This window comes from Hyperolius riggenbachi, chromosome 10 (assembly GCF_040937935.1).
Source record: "Hyperolius riggenbachi isolate aHypRig1 chromosome 10, aHypRig1.pri, whole genome shotgun sequence".
NCBI lineage: Eukaryota > Metazoa > Chordata > Amphibia > Anura > Hyperoliidae > Hyperolius > Hyperolius riggenbachi.
Window position 1 is genome coordinate 248,057,183 of NC_090655.1, and position 13,823 is coordinate 248,071,005.

Here is a 13,823-nt window from a genome sequence, read left to right on the forward strand (position 1 = left end):
TTAGCAGCACAGATATGAGTCTCCTATTGTTTCCAGTACAGGAAGAGTTAAGAAACTTAACTTGTCATTCATGCAAAAGAGCTTCTCTGAGCTCGCCGACCAGTGTAGTCAGATACAGTGCTGTTTTCTGAGGCACTTATACTGTAATGAAACAGTGAAAGGCAGCATCAGATAAGATTTTTAATACAGGGAAGTTGAAAGGGTCATTAGCTTTAGGCTCTGTTTCATAGTTTAAAATACAGAGTGTGGTTTGTAAATTGCAAATATGATAGAATGCAATGCTATGGAAAAAAGTCATATACCTGAATATAAAAACATGAGACTTTTCTTCGCTAATAAAGTTCTATTAATGATCTGTACTACACATACAATTCATCATACAGTTTTTTTTATTTAGCATTACTTTAACTTCCACAAAAAGTATGCAAATCCTCATGTATCTTAGAAAGTATACAGGTCTGCACTGTGGCGTAATTGATGAGCTTGGGGCCCCAGTGCAATTTATACATGGGGCACCAAGCACTCTATTGCTATGAAGCCCCAAATCCTACCAAGTACAGCTGCAGTGTCCAAGAGGTGTGATCAGAGTAAGGAAACAGTGTGTTAAGGTCTACCACTATTCCATGTTCTTTACCAGCATCGCACCAATAGAATATAGAAAGCTAAAAAGCTGGATGATGGAGGGCCCCTTTGGTCCAGGGCCCCGGTGCAGTCACAACCTCTGCAGTGCTAAGCCACTGGGTCTGCATGTATCCTATAACAAAAACTGGAGGTAAAACGTGCACACTTGTCTCTAAGACACAAAGGATTAAAAGTCTCACAGTTCTGTAGTCACAATGTGTCTCCAAGGGCTTCACTTGTGAAAGCTGCTGACCATCAATCAAGCCTTGTTCCAGGACAATCACATCCACATGCAATAAAACGAAAATAAATGCATAGCGTATAACTGCGATCACTAGTAACTCTTTCCACAGGGAAACAGTCACCATGGTTATTAGGTCATGCAGACTGTACAGGACCACCTCAAACTAGCACCAGTGCCAGGACACCCCCCAATGTGCCCGCACTCACCGCACCAGCCTCCCAGTTCTCCGAAAGTAGGGAAGGGGGAAGCAGCCACTCCCAGCCTCTCAGCACAGGCTTGTTAGCCCAAAACACGCTGCAACTAAAGATACTAATATAGCGGAACTCCGTATAGTTTCATAAAAAGTTAAAACCAAATTGCACTCACAAGCCTTGGTAGGTAAGGCTCCGCCTTCGCACACATGACTGATGGAGGAAGTAGAGCCGGCAGAGAGGACAAGCAAACTAGTATCTGATACGACAACAGCTGAGCGGTTTCCCCGACTGTTATGCTATACGCTTGTTACCTACCAAGGCTTGTGAGTGCAATTTGGTTTTAACTTTTTATGAAACCATACGGAGTTCCGCTATATTAGTGTCTTTAGTTGCAGCGTGTTTTGGGCTAACAAGGCTGTGCTGAGAAGCTCTGAGTGGCTGCTTCCCCCTTCCCTACCTCCGGAGAACTGGGAGGCTGGTGCGGTGAGTGCAGGCACATTGGGGGGTGTCCTGGCACTGGTGCTAGTTTGAGGTGGTCCTGTACAATCTGCATGACCTAATCACCTTGGTGACGGTTTCCCTGTGGAAAGAGTTACTAGTGATTGCAGTTATACGCTATGCATTTATCTTCTTTTTATTGCATGTGGATGTGATTGTCCTGCACCAAGGCTTGATTGATGGGCCAGCAGCTTTCACAAGTGAAGCCCTTGGAGACACATTGCGACTACAAAACTGTGAGACTTTTAACCCTTTGTGTCTTAGAGACAAGTGTGCGCATTTTACCTCCAGTTTTTGATATATGTTTGCACATTGACATTTAGAACGTGAACCACGGAGTGCACATTGGCATACTTTTGTGAATTTTTTATGTATCCTATAAAGTATACAAGTCCTTCTCCTCCTGCATTAAGTACCCAGGATGCCGTGCGTCCCCGGTAAGGTATGACAGTGAGTCACAAGACAAAGTGAATCTGAGGTGAAAATAAATGTGAAATTCACAGCTCCCTGCTCCTTCCTTAGGCTATCAGGTCTCTTCTTGTGGCTCCACCTACTCCTGCTGTAGCCCCCATTCTGTCCACTCTGCGCCCTTCCTTGTGCGCTCCTGCACAGCTGTGTACTGGGCATGCACTGTTATTCCTGTTTGTGAACCGTGCATGTCTAGGACATCCCATGCTATGAACTTCACATCTACTTTTGTGTCAGGTTACACTTGCAGTAACTGCCCCAGAGTGCTCACAGGCTGTCAGAAGCTGCAGGGATTGGCAATGGATGCCAAGCAAGCTACATAAGATTTACCATATTTGATGTATATCATTGTTTGTATAATTATGTACCCCATGTTTGTTTTCCTACTTTGTACAGCACCACAGAATATGTTGGTGCTTTATAAATCAATAATAATGATAATGGCTGTGCGGGGGGACCGTGGGTGATCTCTGAGTGCTGCTGCAGTGGGCGGGGTCTCTACATAAGGAGGCAACCCGTCTATCAGTGGGAAAGCGGGGTTGACAACCATGACACCTCACGTGCTGTATCTCTGCATGCTCACCAGCATAATATGTAATTACACAGCGCAGTATGGAGCAGAAGGGTGACAAAGTGTCAGACTTTGTCAGTAATAGTCTGAGAAGCCTGATCTTGATCTGAGAAGCTTGACTATATCCGACCGCAGTGCAGGAAACAGGGGGGGGGGGGAGGTTTATCAACGCATTACTGACAATTTTTTCTTCTTAATCTGTTCTAACCAGCAAGGAGAACAGTTCTGTATGATAATAAGAACCTTCTTAAATCCTAGGTAATAGTGGCAATTTAGCATGAATTTATAGAACTGCACTACAGTTAAGAAAAGTGCAAATCCATCCCTAAACTGGCGCAGATTAAGAAGTGCTTGATAGCAGTTCTACAGGTGTAGAACTGCAGGTAGACATGATTGCAGAGTGCAGGCTAGACATGATTTGTGATGTGCTCCTCCCCCCCTGCTGAATTCCTCCTCAGAGCCTGCTGCTATCAACACAGCAGGTGTGTTGGTTACCTCAGCAACAGCAATTCCCCTCACATACTGCACTTTCTGAGACCTTCCTAACTCTTCCTATTTTACAACAGTTTTAGAAGGAATCTGCACTAGCTCATACCTCCCAACTTTTGGAGATGAGAAAGAGGGACACTTAAGCCACGCCCCTGCCACACCCCTGATCACGCCTCTGTCACACCCCTAGTCATGCAAACCATAAAGATTTCGTAAGAAAAATATGTTGTTTTATAATTCAAACCACACTGGTCCTTTCTATCGTGCTTCATTTTCCTTCATATTAACATTTTAAAATTAATAATATATCAATTTAAAGGATGGGAATAAAGTTTAGAGTCAATCAAACATATTTTTTAGTAGATAAATATGTATATTTACATAGAAAGAGGGACAAAGTCCTGAAAGAGGGACAAATGAGGAGGAAAGAGGGACAGAGGGACAGGGCTCCCAAAGAGGGACTGTCCCTCCAAAAGAGGGACAGTTGGGAGCTATGCTAGCTAGTGATTTCTTAAGATGCCTGAGACAGTTCTGCACGGATTTCTGAAAACCTACTAATATTTTGTCTCAGACACTCTTGATAAATCTGGCCCAGTCCGGTTTTAGCGCCCCCCGCAGCGCAGGAGGAGAACAGCGCAGCAGAGAGAGAGCTGGGAGCAGCGGTGGAGAAGGGGGGCAATCTCCCCCCCCTTCCCTCACCTTAGGGTGCTCTCTTTCCCCGCTGTCTCCTCCAATATGAAGTGCAAGCTGGCGGGTGGCTGCGGGCGGAACTTACCTCTGTGTCGCTCCAGCGCCGGAAGTTCGGGTCCCGCAGCCGCTGAGAGAGATTTGACTCAAAAAAGATCCGGATCAAAGATCCGAATCATTCATGAGCCGGACAACACTATCAGTCTGAATAGTGTTGTCCGGCTCATGAATGATTCGGATCTTTGATCCGGATCTTTTTTGAGTCAAATCTCTCTCAGCGGCTGCGGGACCCGAACTTCCGGCGCCTGCGACAGAGGTAAGTTCCGCCCGCCACCCTGCTGCATATGATGGAGGAGACAGCAGGGGAGAGAGACAGCACCCTAAGGTGAGGGAAGGCAAGGGGGGGGGGAGATTGCCCCCCTTCTCCACCGCTGCTCCCAGCTCTCTCTCTGCACTGTTCTCCTCCTGCGCTGCGGGGGGCACCTGGCTACCTATTCTGGGCACATATAGCCCCTGGCTACCTATTCCGGGCACATATACCCCCTGGCTACCTATTCTCTGGGCACATATAGCCCCTGGCTACCTATTCTGGGCACATATAGCCCCTGGCTACCTATTCTCTTGGCACATATAGCCCCTGGCTACTTATTCCGGGCACATATAGCCCCTGGCTACCTATTCCGGGCACATATACCCCCTGGCTACTTATTCCGGGCACATATAGCCCCTGGCTACCTATTCCGGGCACATATAGCCCCTGGCTACCTATTCCGGGCACATATAGCCCCTGGCTACCTATTCTGGGCACATATAGCCCCTGGCTACCTATTCTGGGCACATATAGCCCCTGGCTACCTATTCTGGGCACATATAGCCCCTGGCTACCTATTCTGGGCACATATAGCCCCTGGCTACCTATTCTGGGCACATATAGCCCCTGGCTACCTATTCTGGGCACATATAGCCCCTGGCTACCTATTCTGGGCACATATAGCCCCTGGCTACCTATTCTGGGCACATATAGCCCCTGGCTACCTATTCTGGGCACATATAGCCCCTGGCTACCTATTCTGGGCACATATAGCCCCTGGCTACCTATTCTGGGCACATATAGCCCCTGGCTACCTATTCTGGGCACATATACCCCCTGGCTACCTATTCTGGGCACATATAGCCCCTGGCTACCTATTCTGGGCACATATACCCCCTGGCTACATATACTGGGACATTTACACCCCTGCCTACATATACTGGGACATATATACCCCCTGGCTACATATACTGGGCACATATATCCCTGGCTACATATACTGGGAACACTGGCTGTTTGTCATTATGTGCATTTAGTGGTGAAAAGCTGTGTCTTATTATGTGCATTTACTGGTGAAAAGCTGTCTCTTGTGCATTTACTGGGGAAAAGCTGTCTCTTATTATGTGCATTTACTGGCGAAAAGGTGTCTCTTATAATGTGCATTTACTGGTGAAAAGCTGTCTCTTATGTGCAGTTACTGGTGAAAAACTGTCTCTTATGTGCACTGGACCAGTACTACTGGTGAGGACAGTTAGTGACATGGCTATGTACTCTGTAATGTGCTGCAGAAGATGTCAGTGCGATATAAATACTATAAAAATTTTTTTAAAAAAGCCCATTGCTTAGCCCCACTCTACATAAAAGTGTGCTTCTGACTCCGCCCCTAACTCCACCCCTAACTCCACCCCCTGTCCGGTTTTCTCCATAAGCCGACCTGGCAACCCTATTCCAGACCGACATCAGGAGCTGGGGGGACAGTCCACTGTAAGATCATCAGGAAGGGGGTTTCCCCTCTCCAGTATTCAGGAAAGTTCCAGAGTAATCATAGGTATATACAGTTTTAACTAAACATTATCCAATTGTTAAAAATAGTTGTTCCATGCAACAGTGGCACACAGACCATGTTATCATGTATTTTAATGTATTATTATTAAGCAAAAACATATTACCTCTTCTGCTGCCAGTTTCAGAAATGTCTGCACTTCACTTCCTGTTACCTCTAACCCAGAACTTCCTGCTTGTATGCTCTGCCTTTTCCTGTTTACTGCTTCTGGCTATATTTCACTACCTGGTGTTTGATATAAGGAACTGCAGCTTCCACAGGAGACTGATCTGGTGGGGTATTGAAACTGCTGCCCAAATCCAGTAATTACTGTTGCATTTTGATAAGCAACATTCACAGACTGAGTCAGAAATTTGTAGGAGACTTTATTCGATTGTGGAGCTGCCAATGAATCTGATTGATTCATAGGCAGCTCCAGAATCGAATAAAGTCTCCTACAGCATGTTCCTTAAAGAGACTCTGTAACGTCAAAAAGATCCCCTGGGGGGACTCACCTCGGGTGGGGGAAGCCTCCGGATCCTAATGAGGCTTCCCACGCCGTCCTCTGTCCCACGGGGGTCTCGCTGCAGCCCTCCGAACAGCTGGCGACAGACCCGACTGTCAGTTCAATATTTACCTTTGCAGGCTCCAGCACTGTGGCTGCTCTCGGCTCCGAACTACACGGAAATACCCGATCTCAGTCGGGTCTGCTCTACTGCGCAGGCGCCGGAAACTTGCGCCTGCGCAGTAGAGCAGACCCGACGGCGATCGGGTATTTCCGTGTAGTTCGGAGCCGACAGCCGTCAGAGCGCCTGCGCAGGAGCCAGGAAGGTAAATATTGACGTCATTATTCTCGGAGGGCTGCAGCGAGACCCCTGAGGGACGGAGGACGGCGTGGGAAGCCTCATTAGGATCCGGAGGCTTCCCCCACCCGAGGTGAGTACCCCCCAGGGGATCTTTTGACGTTACAGATCCTCTTTAAATTAAGTAGCCCCTTCAGGAATGAATTAGTCCATAGAAAGTTCTCACTTTAGCCCCTACAAGTTCCACTTCATGTGGAGCAAAGTTTTCCAATTTGACACATTTTTTGCTCACCACTAATTGTGCCAATGATGATCCCAACATTCCTGTTTGACAGGATCCAGAATTGTTTAAAAGCAAAACACTGAGGGTAAGAACACACTAGGCAGAATCGCTATGTGTTTTCCACTATGTGCTATGGAAACCGCATATGCAATTCTGCCTCGTGCGTTCCTGCACTGAGGGTGGGAACACACTAAGCGGTGTGTGAAGTGAGAGGTAGCATTTGTGCGTTTTGAGTGTGTTTGCGTCTTGCACATGCGCTTGTCTTGCATTCTGTACATAAAAAAAAAAAAATCGCATATGCGTCTGTGCATTTTGTATGCGTTTTTTATATGGGTTTTATGCTAATCACTGGGAAGTCAACAGGAAGTGGAACTATATCATCAAACTTGTTTAAAAAAAACCAAAAAAAAACCCACTAAAATGCAATACCTCGGCGTCACCATTGGCATTTATTATGTGTGCTTTAGATGTGTTTTGGAAAAATATGCAGCAAGTCCTGCGTTTTTAAAAAAAGCATATTGCAGAATGCAAACATATGCATTTTTTTATGCGGCCCATCGACGTGCATTATGTGTGTTTTCTGCAACGCTAGCGTTTCTGCCCAGTGTGTTCCTACCCTTAAGGGCCCCATACACCTAACGATTTTCCTGCTGATATACTGCAGAGTTGAACACTGTGATCCGAAATCAATCGTTCCCGTCGATTCCCGTCGAGCCGTCCGTGTGGAAGATTTTGTTCAATCGCTGGCGGGTCAGGAGTGCATCGATAGCGGCGTTCGAATGCCCGACGCAACACAGTGCTAATACATTACCTGTTCCGCCGGCGCAAGTCCCATGGTCACCGCTGCTCTGTCTCCGCGCTGGGCTCCGAGTCCAGCAGGCTTCACTTCTTTCTGTCCCGGCAGGAAGTTTAAACAGTACAGCGGGGGGAACGGCAGCGGCACAGATGGTGAATCGATTTCATGCTGAAATCGATTCACAATCTGTTTGCACAAAAAGCAGCCATATGATCCCTCTCTGATCAGATTCGATCAGAGAGGGATCTATCTGTTGGTCGAATCTGATGGCAAATCGACCAGTGTATGGCCACCTTAAATGTCAGATTTAAAGAGGCATTGTAGTGGCATATAGAATAATAAGAATACACTAAAGATAACACGTTTAATCATCCTGGATTCAGCATTAGAAAAACTTCCAGTATCTATATACATTAATGCTGTATATCACTATGTACCCCCACCCTCCCAGTCATGTCACAACCTAGGCTGATTAGTTATGCAGAATTCTCACCCCAGAGCATTCTGGGAGGTCGGGTATATTTTGTACTGGCTTAGGAACACAGAGTAACCAAACATTCCATAGAGCTGCACCTGACAGGACTATAGATGTCGCCACCTGTGATAACCTTCAGATGGTAAATCAGGGTGAGGAAAGATTTTACAACAGGTAAATGCTAAATTAATGATTACTGGGACTGGGGGGAACGAGGAAAGGAACAGACAATGCATAGAGGTGAATTATTAGTAAAATGGTCTAGCGCTCGACAAGTCCTTGCTACAAGCACTCTATTGTCCACTTGGTGCAGTTCAATGATATGCACTCTACTTCGCACAGTTCTTCAATACATAATGCTCTCATAATACGCTCACCAGAATACAATGCTAATCGATTACAGATCAGCCAATGCGTTTCTTGGCCCAGCCAGTGTTCTCTCTCCTGCTTTGTATCTTCAAATTGGCTCAAAAAGAAAAGAAAACACAAAAATGGTGTAGTATGTTCAATCAGTCCACATCCCTGGTGCCCATACACATACAATGCTCTCACCAGATATTTATGCCAATCGATAACAGATCAGCCAGTACGCTTTTGGCCCAGCCAGTACTCCTTGTCCCAGAGGATATCTTCACTCACTCGCAGATATATAAAGGAATATAAAGAACAAATATGGTGTAGTATGTCCAATAAATCACCACCTTAAATGCACACATACATGCAATGTGCTCACCAGATGTCAATACCAATCGATCACAGATCAGCTCAAAAGGTTTGTGGCCCAGCCAGTATATTTTTGTCCCCCAAATGCATCTTAAATCACTCAAAAACAGAAATAAACACTTCTATGGTGTAGCATGTCCAGTATATTGACCCTTCAATTACTGTATTCATGCCACATGCAATGCCCTCAGCAGATGTTATGGCCAATCCCAAGGATCAGCTATAGTGTTTTTGGCCCAGCCTGCAACCTTCTCCACATCAATAGCCTCCTCCACATTGTCAGCCCATAGAAAAGAAACACACAGCTCTTTGGTGCAGTATGTCTGCACTGTTTAAATCCCTTCACCTTGACACCAGCAGTGTGAACCCACTCCAAATGAATCTAGAGCCTCTCACCAATTCCTGTTTCTGACCCCAGTATGACCAGCCTGACACACTTTTGGATCCAATCTCTGAGTTTTCTCCAACAAGAATCAGCCTTAAACTTAAGGAAAAGCTTCCATAGCATAATACCGTTTAATAAACAAACTTTAAAAATTAGTGCACTTACAATTGTCAAAAGCTTTGCGCATTTAAAATCAGTAGCAGCATGTGTGTTTGGTGTCTCCCATCCTGCCAAGCTCTACCCGACTAGTTTCGTCGGTATGACTCATCAGGGGTGTAACTATTGGCATTTGGGAGACGCTTTTTACAGGACTTCACAATCATGTGATGCGGCTATTTCAGTACCGCCCTTTTGCCGAACTTTACTCATTCTTAGCATGGTTGCAAAGTATTTAAATCAAAATAACCCTCTGTGCGTTTACTAGCTGCCATTATGTAAACTCCTTAATTTTTAAATCTATAGCGTTCCTCCATTTTAAACTACCTCATCCAGAATGCTCAGCCGTGGCCCCATGCTTCCAGCTTCTCAGGTATAGCAAATATTGCGATGTTTCCTCCTTCCTATGTTGCGCTGCTAGAGTATTTGCCTTGCACCTGCACGGTTACATCTCTTCCTCAACTGTTCTCGTGCACTTTGGCTATTAGCATATTCCACCATATTCGTGGCCTTACCGCTTACATCATCGAGCACCAACAGACTTTTTGATACCCTCTTGTGTCTTTTTGGCTAACTACTGCTAACCTATATTTTATATAAGCTTTCGCCAAGCCAATGCAAAAGCCTGCGCCGGACATATAACGGAAAATTGTTACTTACCTATCAGTAATTTTCCTTTCCAGATGCATCCATGGCAGCACATTGGGTAATGGCCACGCCCCTTTACCCCATAGGACCAGTGAATATTTAAATAAAGCTTTGAGGAGCTGCTCGCTGTCTTTGTAGCTAGGATCCTCGCCGAATAGATGGGTGGGATCCATGTGCTGCAATGGATGCATCAGGAAAGGAAAATTACTGATAGGTAAGTAACAATTTTCCGTTTTCCTTATGCCTCCATCGCAGCACATTGGGATCTAACTAGTAGAAAAAAAGGGAGGGAGGGAGACAGAATATGCTGCAAAAAATGTATTCACGAGTACACGACGAGGAGATTAGAGCTCGCCCAAATTCTAAAGAAGTATTTACAGATACATCCACTTTATAATGTGAAATAAAAGTGTTAATGTTTGTTCAATTAGCGGCTTGACAAATCTTGGATGCGGAGACATTCGAATATGCTGCCCACGAGGAAGAAACACCTCTGGTCGAGTGCGCCCTGATTTAATCTGGGGGTTGCAAACCAATAGCCCGATATGCCCCTTGAATTGTTTTTATTAACCCCTACGCAATTGTTCTTGCGGAAGCCATCTGCCCCTTTCTGTACCCGAGGGGATAACAAACAAGCGGTCCAACTTTCTGATAGATTCAGTTGCTTCTAGATAAGCCTTTAGCGTTCTAGAGACATCTAAAGTATGCAGAGCCGAATCTGCATCATTCTGGAAGACTGGAAGAGACCACTCCTGATTAATATGAAACGACTTGACAACTTTCGGTAAGAAGGAATCCACTGGCTTTAACTGGACTCTGTCGTGAAAAAAGGTTAGATATGGCTCTTTGCATGCCAGGGCATTAAGTTCTGACACTCATGTTATTGCCACCAGAAAAGCGGTCTTTAATGTCAGATTCCACAATGAACAGTTAAGAAGTGGTTCAAACGGACTCCCCGATAGGAATTCCAGTACTAGGGTAAGGTCCCATTGCGAGTAGGATATTTCCCTTGGAGGCCTATAAGGCAGAAATGGCTAAAATCTGGACCTTTATGGCATGATAACTTAGCCCCTTTTCTACTCCTGTCTGTAGAAATGCCAAGACCTGCTAAGGTCTCTACTTGTAGCGGATTGAAAGCAGCTGATGCCGCGAAGGCTGAGAACCTTTCCCAGATGCTGTGGTATGTTTTATTGGTTGAGGGCTTTCTGGCCTGAAGCAGCATATTAATGACTTCTGCTGAGCAACCTAATTGTTCCAGTTTCCGCCTCTCAACCTCCATGCCCACAAATTCAACCGTCCCGGATTCGGGTGGAGGAATGGACCTTGTGACAAGAATGTTCTCTTTACTGGAAGCATAATGGGATCTGTTATCTGCAGATTCAGTAACAGGGGATACCACGGGCATCGAGGCCAATCTGGTAGGATTGCCGTTACTGTGACCGGCTCTTGTATCCTCCTCAGTAGGTTGTATATCATCGGTATTGGAGGGAACATATAACCATTCGTAAAGTTCCAGGGGGTTGTCAAGACATCTATTGCTTCCGCACCTTTGAATGAGTACCTCGCTATAAATCTCTTGCACTTGGTGTTGTGCTGAGTTGCCATCATGTCTATTTGCGGAGGGCCCCTTCTTTTGCAGATTAGAGAAAATGACTCGTGATCCAACGACCACTCGTTGTCCAGATCCGAAAATCTGCCTCTGTATTCAGAACCCCCAGAAACATATACTGCACGGAGAGACAATAGATTGTCCTCCGCTAGCTGAAAGATGTAACTGGCTATCTTCAAAAGCGTATGACTTTGAGTCCCCCCTTGTCTCTCGATGTATGCCACCGCTGTTTTGTTGTCTATTCAGATCAAACAGTTCTTGTTGATCTCTCAACTCCCGTGCATTTGATGACTCTGCTGAAGTTTCCTGACTCCAGAATCCTTGGGCTGTTAACTGGTTGCATGTCGCTCCCCATCCCCTCTTGCTGGCATCTGTTATTATTACAGGGGGATCCGGCATGAATTGTAAATGCTGACTGATTTTGTGGTTTAGTAGCCACCAACGAAGACTGTCGTTTTGAGTAGTAGGATACGTTGGTTGAGATTCGACCTGTCCCATTGATGTAGAAATCCTGCTTGGAAGTCCTGAATGTGCCAGTGGGCCCATGGAAGCATAGGGATGGTCGATGATAATGTGCCTGCCTAATAAGCTGAGACAAGTCCTTGCAGATGCCACTGGGTAGGTCAACATTTCTCTCACTTTGTTTTGAATGATAGGAATCTTCTCTGGAGGGATTGATATAGAGTTTAAATGAGTCTGGAACCTGGCGCCCAAAAATAACAAATCCTGGGTTGGAGAAAGCTGACTTTTCTCCAAATTTATCAACCACCCAAACTTCATCAAGGTGTCCACCAGGGTATTTCTGTTTTGAAGAATCTCTTCTTGATTGCCGCCCAGTAGTAGGATATCGTCCAGATTGTGATACACTCGCAGTTTCTGAACTCTGAGGAACCTCAGGAACTCTTGAAGATCTTCGTGAATTGGGATGTGTAAGTACGCATCCTGGAGGTCTACTGATAACTAGGCATCCTCTCAAATTCGGCTTTGGATGAAATTCGGATAGGGTTAGCCGAATTTCATCCTGCTAATTACTGAAGCTGTGCGGGTGGCCGAGGGGGGATTAATCTTACCCATCAGTCATCTTCTTCGTCCGTCCATCGGCGCCTCCCACGCTGTGTTCCATTCTGGCGGCACGTGACTATACACTTCCTCCTTCAACCCGGAAGGAGGAAGTGTATGTAATCACGTGACGCCGGAATGGAATGCATCGTGGGAGGCGCCGAGTGACGGAGCAAGAAGATTACTGATGGGTAAGATTAACCCCCCCTCGGCCAAAAATTAGGTCAAAAAACCCTCCCGCGGCCGTGCGTCGCATGGTATAAAAACGCCAGGGAGGTTAAATAATGCCAGCTACCTGGCAGTACTGCTGATATTTCTGGACAGTAGTGTCTGAATCACACACCTGAAACAAGCATACTGATAATCTTGTCATGCTTGTTCAGGGTCTATGGCTAAAAATATTACAGGCAGAAGCTCAGCAGGACAGCCAGTCAATATGCATTGTTTAAAAGGAAATAAATGTCAGCCTCCATACTGCATGTGTCTCACTTTGGATTCCCTTTAACCACTTGCCGACCGCACACTACCTATGGGCGTCGGCAAAGTGGCACCCCCAGGACCGCGTAACGCCGATCGACGGTGGCTCCTGGGGGACTGAATCCTGGGACCTCCCCAGTGCATTATTTACATCTGTTCTCCCCTCTAATCACCCACTGATCACCCATCAATTACCCTCTGTCACCACCTGTCACTGCTACCCATTATACCCATCAGATCAGACCCCGATCTGCCCCTTGTGGGCACCCAATCACTCGCCCACACACCCTCAGATCTCCCTCAAACACCCCCCCCCCCAATCACCTCCCCAGTGCATTGCTTGCATGTATTCCCCCCTCTAATCACACCCTGAGACACCCATCAATCACCTCCTGTCATCACCAGTCACTCCCTAGCACACCTACCCATCAGATCAGGCCCTAATTTGCCCCGTGTGGGCTCCTGATCACCCGGCCAAACCCTCAGACCTCCTTCCGATCACCTCCCCAGTGCATTGATTGCATCTATTCTCCCCTCTAATCACCCCCTGAGACACCCATCAATCACCTCCTGTCACCACCTAGCACTCCTATCCATCAGATCAGGCCCTAATCTGCCCCCTGCGGGCTTCTGATCACCCGGCCAAACCCTCACCTGCCCCACCGCAGTGACAGAATTTTTTTCTGATCACTGCTGGTCTCTACGACTTAACTGTGGCTGAGACCAACCGTTATGCCACACAATACGCAACCGCCAATCCAAAAAGTTACCATGCCCAGCCTTT

General features: G+C 46.3%; 1 protein-coding gene across 2 annotated transcripts in view; it reads right to left on the minus strand.

Moving 5' to 3' along the window:
* Positions 1-13,823, minus strand: part of LOC137535190 (uncharacterized) — a 200,991-nt gene that overhangs the window by 3,508 nt on the left and 183,660 nt on the right. The window lies entirely within an intron of this gene.